This window comes from Heptranchias perlo, chromosome 20, assembly GCF_035084215.1.
Source record: "Heptranchias perlo isolate sHepPer1 chromosome 20, sHepPer1.hap1, whole genome shotgun sequence".
Taxonomy (NCBI): Eukaryota; Metazoa; Chordata; class Chondrichthyes; order Hexanchiformes; family Hexanchidae; genus Heptranchias; species Heptranchias perlo.
Genome location: NC_090344.1, coordinates 10,106,107 through 10,118,967, shown reverse-complemented (window position 1 = coordinate 10,118,967; position 12,861 = coordinate 10,106,107). Strand labels below are relative to the sequence as shown.

The 12,861-nt window shown below is 44.0% G+C and overlaps 1 non-coding gene across 1 annotated transcript; it reads right to left on the bottom strand.

Moving 5' to 3' along the window:
- Nucleotides 1-11,694: 11,694 nt before the first annotated feature.
- trnak-uuu (transfer RNA lysine (anticodon UUU)) lies at nucleotides 11,695-11,779 on the bottom strand. The gene is given in 2 exon segments: nucleotides 11,695-11,730; nucleotides 11,743-11,779. It is a non-coding gene; the product is annotated as a tRNA-Lys (tRNA).
- Nucleotides 11,780-12,861: the final 1,082 nt, after the last annotated feature.

Genomic DNA, 12,861 nt, shown 5'->3' with positions numbered 1-12,861 from the left:
AAAGGAGATTATAAAAGTTATCACTGTAAGTACAGGATAAAAATTCAGATCACATAACTCGTCGTTCTATGGAACATTCTTTCCTCTCTTATTCCTCAAAGCTGTAAATCCCCGTCCCACACACTCTCCCTCCTCGCTGTGCTGAAATCCAAACCCATCAAATCATCTTTCAGTGGTACTAAACCATGAGTGAAAGGGTGAGAGAGTGAGTGTGAGAGAGTGAGTGTGAGAGAGTGAGTGTGAGATAGTGAGTGTGAGAGAGTGAGTGTGAGAGAGTGAGTGTGAGAGAGTGAGTGTGAGATAGTGAGTGTGAGAGAGTGAGTGTGAGAGAGTGACTGTGAGAGAGTGAATGTGAGAGAGTGTATGCGAGTACAGCAGTGGGCTCGATGTGGAGAATGAAGTGGGGCAGGTGGAGCATGTTTCAGTGGGGCAGCAGTGATCATAATCTCATTCGGTTTAGAACAGTTATGGAAAAGGACAGGGGACAGTCAAATGTGAAAATACTTAACTGGAGGAGGGCTAATTTCATGAGTTAAAATGGGATCTTGTCCAGGTGAATTGGTATCAATAATTGGCAACAAAACAGTAATTGAACAATGGGAGGCCTTCGAGGAGGAGTGGGTTTGGTAGAGAGTAGACCGATTCCCACGAGGAGCAAAGGAATAGCATCCAAAGCTAGAGCTCCCTGGATGACGAAAGAAAAAGAGATCACCATTTCTTCTTCATTTACCGATGCTCCCTGACTGATCACCATTTCTCCTTCATTTACAGACTCCCCCTGACTGATCACCATTTCTCCTTCATTTACAGACTCCCCCTGACTGATCACCATTTCTCCTTCATTTACAGACGCTCCCTGACTGATCACCATTTCTCCTTCATTTACTGATGCTCCCTGACTGATCACCATTTCTCCTTCATTTACAGACTCCCCCTGACTGATCACCATTTCTCCTTCATTTACAGACGCTCCCTGACTGATCACCATTTCTCCTTCATTTACAGACTCCCCCTGACTGATCACCATTTCTCCTTCATTTACAGACTCCCCCTGACTGATCACCATTTCTCCTTCATTTACAGACTCCCCCTGACTGATCACCATTTCTCCTTCATTTACCGATGCTCCCTGAATGATCACCATTTCTCCTTCATTTACAAACGCTCGTTGAACGATCACAATTTCCCCCTCATTTGCATATGTTCCCTTATCGATCACGATTTCTCCTTCATTTACAGACGCTCCCTGACCGAATACCATTTCTCCTTCATTTACAGACCCTCCCTGACCGATTACCATTTCTCCTTCATTTACAGACGCTCCGTGACCGATCACCATTTCTCCTTCATTTACAGACGCTCCCTGACCGATCACCATTTCTCCTTCATTTACAGATACTCCCTGACCGATCACCATTTCTCCTTCATTTACAGACGCTCCCTGACCGATCACCATTTCTCCTTCATTTACAGATACTCCCTGACCGATCACCATTTCTCCTTCATTTACAGACGCTCCCTGACCGATCACCATTTCTCCTTCATTTACAGATCCTCCCTGACCGATCACCATTTCTCCTTCATTTACAGACGCTCCCTGACCGATCACCATTTCTCCTTCATTTACAGACGCTCCCTGACCGATCACCATTTCTCCTTCATTTACAGACGCTCCCTGAGAGATTCCCAGTTTACACCGCGCATGCGCGGGGCCGCGGCCTTTTGTTGAGAGTTGGTCCGGAGCGAAACGGGAGAAACCGGAAACCGGCGGGTAGTGAGGGGGGATAAAGTTCACTGTTTTATATTCGGGTCTGGGGCCGCACTCGGGGTTTGTGAAGCCTGAGCCTGGGCCTGAGCCCGGACCCGGGCCCCGGGGTTTATTGATCCTCTTGCTCCGATCCTCTCACCTGCACCGAACGCGCTCCTCCCGCAGCCTCGACTGACCGCGCATGCTCAGGACACACTGCCCGATAATGAGTCAGACTGCGCCTGCGCGCTGTGCTCCACTGATTCAGATAGGGCACAATCTGTAACGCGCTGCATGCTGGGTGATGCAGCCGCCATTAATTATCTTAATATCAGGCCGAAAAGCAAAGACATTGGATGCAGAGAGAGCGCGTATGGATCAAGAATAATAAAATAAACTGAAACCCCAGCTCTTTGTGCCATTTAAACCGGAACAAACACACAGTGTAGACGCACCACCACTTTGGTGAACTCCAGAAAATATTTTTTAAGGTAACTTTTATTAATTTCGTGTTATTAAATGTTGCAACTGACGGGTTCAATTAATGTTTATTTTCGAACTGCACCTGAGGATGTCAGTCTCAACACTAATCCCGCCCTGGTGATTAAGGAGAGTTCCAGACCAAAAGGAGGAGCGGAAATTGACTGGAGGGGTGAGGGGTGAGTTGATTCTCCAACCAATCGGAGTGTGTGAGGGGTGGGAGTTGCGGCACCGAATGGGCGGTCTCAGCCCAGACGTCCCTCATTGTCTGAAACATAATTTTTAAAACCTAATTTATCTTAAACTCCAGGAGACAACTCGACCTTTCTGTTGCGTCTTGAAACAGATGAAACCAGATGAGGTGGAGCAAACATTTCAACATTTGTTAGAAAAACACATTAATTAAGAACAGCCAACATGGATCATTTGAGATAACTCAAGTCTGCTGATAAAGGAAATGCAGTGAATGTTGTGCCCATTGATTGCGAAAGGGTGTTTGGTGAGATGACGGACAGGAGGCTTGTTGATAAAATTAATACTTACCGTATTAAAGGGAATGAGGCAATTTGGATCGGAAGTTGTGTAAAGGACAGAAAACAGAGAGTAGTGGTTAATGGATTTTCTCCAGACTGGTGGGATGTAAACAGTGCTGTCCCCCAGGGTTAGTGTTGGGACCATTGCTCTTCTCAATATAGAGAATGTTCTGAGCTTGGGTATGTGGGACACAAGGTGACAATTTCTAGATGACGCCAAAATTGAGGCAACTGTGAAGGAGTGTCAGTGACTTCATTGTGACGTCCACGGGATAGTAAATGGGCCAGGTGGAATGCAATGCAGAGAAATGTGACGTTATGCGTTTTGAGAGGAAGAAAAATGAGATGAAATGTGCACTAAATGGTCAAAGTTTAAAAGTAGAGGAGCGGGGAGACTGAGTGGTGGAAGGTTCTAACCAATGCATTGTCTTATTAATTAACAAGTCTGAGAGTCAGCAACATTAAACCCTCATTAAGAAATATATGAGCAAACTCTCTTCCCTCGACCATACCAGAGTAAACATGCAAATCCCCCGTGTCGACGAGATCAGTCCTCTGGATGGAACCACGGACGCCCTGAGCTTGATCTCCGGTGTCTCCAGTCCCAACTGCCCCTTACATCAGTAGCCCCTCACTTTTACACTCTGTTGTGATCCATCTCTGTCAGTGAAGCTGGAACTTCCCTAATCTGTGGTTTACAAAGACACATTGCTTGGTTCCCAGCAGTTACTTTTCTTCAGTCGTGTTCTCATGAACCCTAAACTACCCTGTTTACTGTTAATTAGAATCATAGAATCATAGATAATTTATGGCACAGAACGAGGCCATTTGGCCTTACGTGTCTGCGCCAGCCGAAAATGAGCCACCCAGCCGAATCCCACTTTCCAGCACTTGGTCCATAACCTTGTAGGTCACGGCACGTCAGGTGCATATCCGGGTCCCTTTGAAATGAGTTGAGGATTTCTGCCTCGACCACCCTTTCAGGCAGTGACTTCCAGACACCAACCACCCTCTGGGTGAAAAATGTTTTCATCAGCTCCTCAATAATCCTTCTACCAATCATTTTAAATCTATGCCCTGCCCCTTGTTTACTGACCTCTCTGCTAAGGGAAATCAGTCCTTCTTATCCACTCTATCTCGGCCATACATAAATTTGGACACCTCAATTAAATCACTCCTCAGCCTCCTCTGTTTCAAAGAGAACAATCGCAGCCGATAAATCTTTCTTCATAGCTAAGATTATCCAGTCCTGGCAACCTCCTCGTAAATCTCCCCTCTACCCTCTCTAGTGAAATTAAAACCTTCCTGTATTGTGGTGACCAGAACTCTACACAGTACTCAAGTTGTGGACTAAACATTGTTTAATACAGTTCCAGCATAACCTCCCTGGTCTTATATTCTCTGCCGTGGCTAATAAAGGAACGTATTCCACATGCCTTCTTAACCACCATATCTACCTGTCATGCTACCTTCAGGGATCTGTGCACATGCATTCCAAGGTCCCTCACGTCTTCTACACCGTTCAGTATCCTCCCATTTATTTGTGCTCCCTTGCCTTATTTGCCGGCCCCAAATGCATTACCTCACACTTCTCCGGATTGAATTCTATTTACCACTTTTCCGCCTCCCTGACCAGTCTATTGATATCTTCCTTCACTTTCCTCCTCACTATCAACCATCCGGCCAATTTTGTATCATCTGCAAACTTCTTGATCAAGCCCCCTAAATTTAAGTCCAAATCATTAATAAACATCACAAAAAGCAAGGGACCGAGTACTGAGCTCTGCGGAACCCCACTGGAAACAGCCTTCCAGTCATAAAAACACCAGTCGATCATCACCCTTTTCTTCCTGCCACTGAGCCAATTTTGGATCCAACTTGCAACTTTGCCTTGGATCCCATGAGATTGTACTTTTTTGACCAGTCTGCCATGTGCAATCTTGTCAAAACTCTTGCTAAAATCCATGTAGACGATATCAAATACATTACCCTCATCGACTCTCCTTGTTACCTCCTCAAAAAATTCAATCAAGTTAGTCAGACACGACCTTCCCACAACAAATCCACGCTGACTGTCCTTGATTACTCCGTGCCTTTCTAAGTGATGGTTTATCATGTCCCTCAGAATTGATTCTTAAACTTGCCCACCAACGAAGTTAGACTGACTGGCCTGTAATTACTCGATCTGTCCCTCGGTCTCTTTTTAAACAATAGTACAACATCAGCAGTCATCCAATCCTCCAGCACCACGCCTGTATCCACTCAGAATTGGAAAATGATGGTTAGAGCCTCCGTTATTTCCTCCCTTGCTTCTTTTAACACTCTGCGATACATTTCATCCCTCTCTGATGATTTATCTACTTTCAAAGATGCTGAACCCCTCAATGCTGCTTCTGTCACTAAGTTTATCGCATCCAATATTTCACACTCCTTCTCCTTAACTACAACGTCTGCACCATCCCTCTCTTTTGTGAAGACGGAAGCAAAGTGTTCATTAAGAACCATATCTACATCATCCGCCTCCACACAGAGGTTCCTTTCTTGGTCTCTAAAAGTCCCTACTCTTCCCTTCATTATCCTCTTGTTCTTAATGTATTTATTAAACATCTTTGGATTTTCCTTGATTTAATTTGCCAATATTTTTTGATTCCCTCTCTTTGGTTTCCTAATTTCCTTTTTAATTTCACCCCTGCACTTTTTATACTCCTCTAGGCTTTCTGTATTATTGAGCTCTCGGTGTCTGACATGAGCTTTCCTTTTCTGCCTTATCTTACCCTGTATGCTGCTTGACATCAGGAGATAAAATTTTATATTCATTAAATAAGCATCACACATTACAATCTGATCTACTATATTGCTCACTCTGGTTTAGGTTTACATTATGGTTAATAACAGAAAAAGTCCTGTTCCTTCCCCTTATCGGATTCGAGATTCCAACCAGCCGATTCTGTGGAATGGAATGGCTGATTAGTGTTGCCATGGCGACCTGCCTGCAGTCAAGCGCCTGTTTGAGTTTCGAACTCAGATTAAACTTCTCTTTCCCATAATACACATTATATCAGACATTTAATGTCAATGTATTTTAGCCATGTTATGTTAATATTTCTAAAGCCTGCAAAGTGTTCAGACACACAAACCTTTAAAAGTGGGAGGTCAAGTTGATAAAGTGGTTGAAAAAATTCATGTGATCCTCGGTTTTACAAATAGGGGTATAGAGCACAAAAGGACAGAGGCCATGTAAACCTGTACAAGTTATTGGTTAGGCTGCGGTTAGAATATTGTGTCAAGTTTTGGGGATCTTACACGAGGGAAAATGTCAAGGCCATGGAGAGAGCGCAGAAGAGATTCACTGAAATGTGAAATATCAGTGACGAGAGACTTTAGTTATGAGGAGAGACTGGAGAAACTGGGACTCTTTTCATAGATCAAAGAACGGTAAGGGGAGATCTCAGGGTAGTGTTCAAAATTTGATTATGGGCATTGTCTAAATGTGTTAGGGACACTCAATGTCTCCTAATGTCTGTGTACAGGCGAGGAGCAGATGGGTTTATCTTATCATCTTCTGGTTAAATGTTGTTCTCATCGAGGTGAGCACCCAGTGTCAACACTCTCCACTCAGGTACAGCATGGGTTGGATACAGACTAAAGATCCTCTACACTGTACCATCAAACACTCCCAGGACAGGTACAGCACGGGTTACATACAGAGTAAAGCTCCCTCTACACCGTACCATCAAACCCTCCCAGGACAGGTACAGCACTAGTTAGATACAAAGTTGAGATCCTCTCTACTTTGCTTACTTTGCCATTAAACACTCCGAGGGCAGGTACAGCAGGGGTTACATATAATGTACCACAAAACCCTCATAGGGCAAGTACAGCACGGGTTAGATACAAAATAAAGCTCCCTCTACTTTGTCCCATCAAACACTCCTGGGGCAGGTCCAGCACGGGTAAGATACAGAGTAAAGCTCCCTCAGCACTGCCCTATCAAACACACCCAGGATAACGACAGCACAGGTTAGACACAGAGTAATGCTCCCTCTACACTGTCGCATCAAACTCTCCCAAGGCAGGGACAGCGCGGGTTAGATACAGAGTAAAGCTCTCTCCACACCCTCTACACTGTCCCATCCAACACTCACAGACCTTACTGAGCAGGGTTTCTAGGCACTGCAGTGATGTCTTAAACCAGTGCCATTCAGCCCATCTGGTCCTGTCCGTGTCCCTTTTAAGGTGGAGAGCTGGGACATCCTTTCTCAAAACAAATCCCACCGGTTCATAGTGAGAATCCCAGGGGAAGGGTCAAGGTCCAGAGTGTGGAATGCCTGTACAAAATGCCGGCTTTTTTAAAGTCATGACGCTGATCAAAGTCTGCGTGAAGTTTTCTTGCCATTTGTGTCAAGATTTGGAAAAGACCTGCTGCCTGACACTTTAAATATTGCACAGCTTTAAAAGTAGCTCACAGTGTCCGAAGAGGCAGTGATATCATTAGGTTTTTATGTATCTCCTTGTGCTCCATCTCCTTAACAACACTAGCTGATTACAGCAATGTTTTCATCAAATGGAATCCCAGTGTGAAAAATTGCACAATTTCACAGCGAAGCAACATAGGCAAGATTGGTGGGAGATGCGACTGGAGATAATGGGCCTGGGGCAGTGAGAACATCTCTTTGCATTAAGATATTCAGTATCCGAAGATGCAGGGAGATGAGGCCGTTGTGTCTATTTATCCTGGTGTCTGCAAAATCCATCGTCTCTCAACACCCAGCATCATTCTCCCCCTTTCCTGCTTTCCAGTTAAGGTTTTTTTCTCGTTAAGTCGCAGTATTTGCTTTGAACATCTAATTCACCGGCATCTGGAGGAGCAGAGGAAGGTGGAGATAAAGTAGTGACAGAAACAGAAGGAGATGGCTCGTGATGGCAGAATCTTGTGTGTGTCAATTGCTTCAAGTGAGACATGACAGCCCTGCGCTGCCTTGCACCGTTCCGAGGAGCTGCACTGATTCGGTGCGTGCGTTTTGGAAATGGAAACAGTTACACCAGCAGCTTGTGGTAATATTTCCCCTCTCTGTCCATTTCATGTCCCGACCTAACCGCACTTGGCGCTGTCGTTGTCTGAACAATTCTTTCATGTTATAACAGCAAATTCCATTTTGTGCGAGCAACTTGTCTGGGACGAAAGTGACGTGAGTTTCAAAGGGACAAGTCGGAAAGACAGCGTTGCTCTGCTTGCTTTAATGAAAATTGCAGCGGATTCGCTGGTGGTCCAGTGCTGAGGACTCGGTGCTTTCACCGCCGCGCCACCATGTTTGATTCCCGATCAGGGAACTTGACTTTCCTGGTGTTGTTCAAAATAGCACCAACCAAATTCCCCCGACTGAGCACAAAGCTCGGTCCTGATCAGCATGAGCAATTTCACTGCTCCTGCCTGAACAGCCAGCAGCCCATCATTCTTCAATTTTACAACCCATAAGAGCGATACACAATGCACTTTCTTGCCTTCTGTTAAACGCCTCCTGTTCGAAAGTCGTGCCGCTCATCAAAGTGTGCATGAAGTTTTCTTGCCATTTCTGTCATGATTTGGAAAATATCTGCTGCCTGACACTTTAAAGGTTGCCAATCTTTAACTGTAGCTCACAGTGTTCGAACAGTCACTGTTATCATTAGCCTTTGATGTATCTTTTTGCTCTCCATTTCCTGAACAACACCAGCTGATCACAGCATCGCTTTATTCAAGTTGAATCCCACTGTGAAAAAATGAACAATTTCAAAGCTAAGCAACGTGTGCAAGATTGGAAGAAGAGTGCGAGAGAAGATAATTGGCTTGGATCAGTGATCTCTTGAGCATTCAGACATTCATTATCTGAAAGAAGCACGGAGATGATATTTTGGTCTAGATTTATCAGTGTGGAAAAGAAGCAGGGAGTTGAGATCCTTTTGTCCATTCATCCTGCAACAGACAAAATCCTTCGCCTCTCAATGCCCAGCATCTTTCTTTCCAACTCCTTGCTCTGCAGGGAAGTCTTGGTTTCATTAATTCTCCGTGTTTGCAGCAAACATCTAATTCACCTGGCAGATCTGGCCGTGTCTTCGAGTCAAACGTCATCCCATCGTGTTGACATCATGTTAGCAACTCAAGATAAGCTGTTTTATGTTGATGGAATGCATTCGAGCCAGTTTTCTGGATCAATATGTTGAGGAACCAACAAGGGAACAGGCTATTTTAGAACTAGTATTGTGTAATGAGACAGGATTAATTAGTAATCTTATAGTAAATGATCCTCTGGCGAAGAATGATCATAATATGATAGAATTTAATATTGAGTTTGAGAGTGATGTCGTTAAGTCCGATACTAGGGTCTTAAAATTTAAACAAAACCAATAACGTTGTTATAAGAGGTGAGTTGGCTTAGGAGTTTGGGACATTAGATTAAAAATATGATGGTAGTTAAGCAATGGAGAACATTTAAATAAATAATTCATTATTCCTCAACAAAATTACATTCGTTTGAGGATTAAAAACTCCACCGGAAAAGTGGCCCAACCTTGGTTAACTGGAGAAATTAATGATAGAATTAGGTTAAAAGAGGCTTACAATGTTGCCAAAATGAGTAGTAAGCCTGAGGATGAGGAGGGTTTGGGAAATCAGCAAAGGATGACCAAGAAATTGCTAAAATGGGAGAAAATAGAATGAGGGTAAACCAGCAAGAAATATAAAAATGGATTGTTAGAGCTTCCACAAGTATGTATAAAGGAAGTGATTCGCGAAAGCAAACATGGGTCCCTTGGAGGCAGAGACTGGAGAATTTATAATGGAGAATAAGGAATGGCAGAGATGTAAACAAGTATTTGGTATCTGTCGTCACAGTAGATGACACAAAAATCATACCGGAACTATTGGGGAACCAAGGTTCTAATGAGAGTGCGGAACCTAAAGCAATTAATATTAGTAATGAAAAAGTACCGGACAAATTAATGGGACTAAAAGCTGACAAATTCATTGGCCCTGATGGCCGACATCCTAGGGTTTTAAAAGAGTTGGCTGCAGAGAAAGTTGGTTTTATCTTCCAGAGTTCCCATGATTCTAGAAAGGTCCCCATGGATTGGAAGGTACCAAATGTAACCCCGCTAGTCAAGAAAGGAGGGAGAGAGAAAACAGGGAACTACAGGTCATTTAGCCTGAAAATAGTAGTAGGGAAATTGCGAGAATTTATTACTAGGGACTTGGTAAGAGGGCACTTAGAAAATCATAATATGGTTAGGCACATGCAACACGGTTTTATGAAAGGGAAATTGTGTATGACAACTCTATTAGAGGTTTTGAGGGTGTAGATAGCAGGTACTTTAGTTCTGTCTTCACAGAGGAGGACACAAATAACCTCCCGGAAATGTTAGGGTACCAAAGGTCCAGTGAGAGTGAGAAACTGAAGGAAATCAGTATTCGTAAAAAAAAAATAGTGCTAGGGAAATTAATGGGGCTGAAAGCTGACAAATCCCCAGGGCCTGATAATCTACATCCCAGAGTACTAAAGGAAGTGGCCTTGGAAATAATGGATGCATTGGTGGTCATCTTCCAAAATTCGATAGACTCTGGAACAGTTCTTCCAGATTGGAGGGTGGTAAATGTAACCCCACCATTTAAAAAAGGAGGGAGAGAAAAAAACAGGGAATTACCGACCAGTTAGCCTAACAACAGTAGTGGGGAAAATGCTGGAGTCCATTATAAAGGATGTGATAACAGAACACTTGGAAGGCATTAACGGGATTGGACAGAGTCAGCATGGGTTTATGAAAGGGTTTGGGGATTTGTTGACGTACAGAAAACAGAAAGTCGGAATAAAGAGGTCATTTTCCGGTTGGCAGGTTGTAACTAGTGGGGGGCCGTGAAGATCAATGCTTGGGCCTCAGCTATTTACAATCTATATGAATGACTTAGATGAGGGGACCGAGTGTAATGTATCCAAGTTTGCTGACGATACAAAACTAGGTGGGAAAGTAAGCTGTGAGGAGGACGCAAAGAGGATGCAAAGTGATACAGACAGGTTAAGCGAGTGGGCTAGAAGTTGGCAAATGAAGTATAAAGTGGGGAAATGTGAGGTTATTGACTTTGGTAGGAAGAATAGAAAAGCAGAATACATTTTAAAAGGTGAGAGATTAAGAAATGTTTGTATTCAGAGGGATTTTTGTGTGCTTGGACACGGATCACAGAAAGTTAACATGCAGATGCAGCAAGCAATTCGGAAAGCAAATGGTATGTTGGCTTTTATTGTGAGGTGGTTGGATTACAAAGATAAGGAAGCCTTGCTGTAATTATATAGGGTTTGGTGAGACCACATCTGGAGTACTGTGTACAGTTTTGATCTCCTTACCTGTGGAACGATACACTTTCCTGAGCGTGGGTGTAACAAAGGTTCACTAGATTGATTCCTGGGATGACAAGGTCGTCCTGTGAGGAGAGATTGAGTAGAATGGGCCGATATTCTCTGCAGTTTGCAATAATGAGATGATCTAATTGAAACATGTTAAATTTTTCGAGGGCTTGACAGGTTAAATCCTTGGAAGCTGTTTCCCCTCGCTGGAGAGTCTGGAACTAATGGTTATAATTTCAAGATAAGGGGCCGGCCATTTCGGACAGAGATGAGGAACAATTTCTTCACTGAGAGGGTTGTGAACCATTGGAACTCTCTGCCCCAGAGGGCTGTGGATGCTGAGCCATTGGATAGATTCAAAACAGTGATAGATAGATTTTTGGACACGAAGGAACTCAAGGGATATGGGGATAGGCCGGGGAAGGAGAGTTGAGGTCGAAGATCAGCGATGACGTTATCAAATGGCGGAGAAGGCTCGAGGGACTGTGTGGCCAACTCTTGCTCCTTTCGCTGATGTTGGTCCGCTGGAAAAGCAGAACTTGCCAGCTGTTTTAAAATTTTTAGCCTGAACAGGGATTTGAACCCTGGACTCTCAGATCACTACCTGTTTTAAAAGTCTGATGCTCTACCGACTGAGCTATCCAGGCGCCCCGCTAAACTAGTTTCCATCATAGAGATTCATGGTGGGACTCTGAATTATCCCTGGCGAAGCCGAATTCGGGGGAATATCCCTTCTGTAGAATTTTCAGCAACGTGTTGAGGAGAATCCTTGTTTCTGTTGAACATGATGTGAGAAACATGGACAGTGAACTCGTGATTTTGCAATTCTTCTTGTTTGTACAAAATGTCTTGTCATTCGTTAGCACCAATTAAAAAAACACTTCACAAAATGGCTCAAAAGCTAAACTTGTTCCACACGGGAGCTGGAAAAGGCCTCTCGACATTTCAGCCGATCAACAATTGAAAGCTGAATAATTTCACCCGATACACCGTGACAACAGGCAGCAGATTTGCCTCCCGAATATTCCCCACACGACACTTCAAACCGATGAATCCCTGCTTCACGGAAAGAAGAATTGTGTTTTTGGTTCTTTAGATTTAAAGATCTCGTGCCGGCCGCTTTACCATTTCAGCTGTCGCCAATCTCCCTCTCTCCCTCCAATAAACACATAAACTCTCACCTGCTATTGCAAGACGGGAGGCCAGAGGAGCCTCAGTGCCCACATGGGGACATGAAGAAGTCGATGTGTTATGGAACCGGTTTTACCTTGAACTCCAGTCAAAATGTTGAGAAGGTTCAACTACTTTAGACGGCGCTGGAGCTCACAACCCCAGCATTTCTCGAGCGTATAATTATTGTAGAAATAACGCGCGCTGACCGATTGCGCCACTGGAGCCGCGCACGGTCTGTGTCACCAGTGCTCCCATCAAACAGCTTCATCCTCGGTCTCTCAATTATCGCTTCGTGATCTTTCCCACACAGAAGCCTCCAACCAAGAGGCGATTCGTCAAACATCCGCAGCGACATTTAAAAGCCGTGGCATCTGAAACAAAACCCCAGGCGATAAGAACTTTTAATTATATTATTATTATTAACTTAAGGACAATTATTTTCATGCTACTTTGTGGATTTGGGGAAATTGGGAGCTGAAACTAAGGAACTCTCTCTGGGCTGTCGGTGACTGAAGAGATGGGCGTTATTTCATTTGGAAACCGAGACTCTGAACTT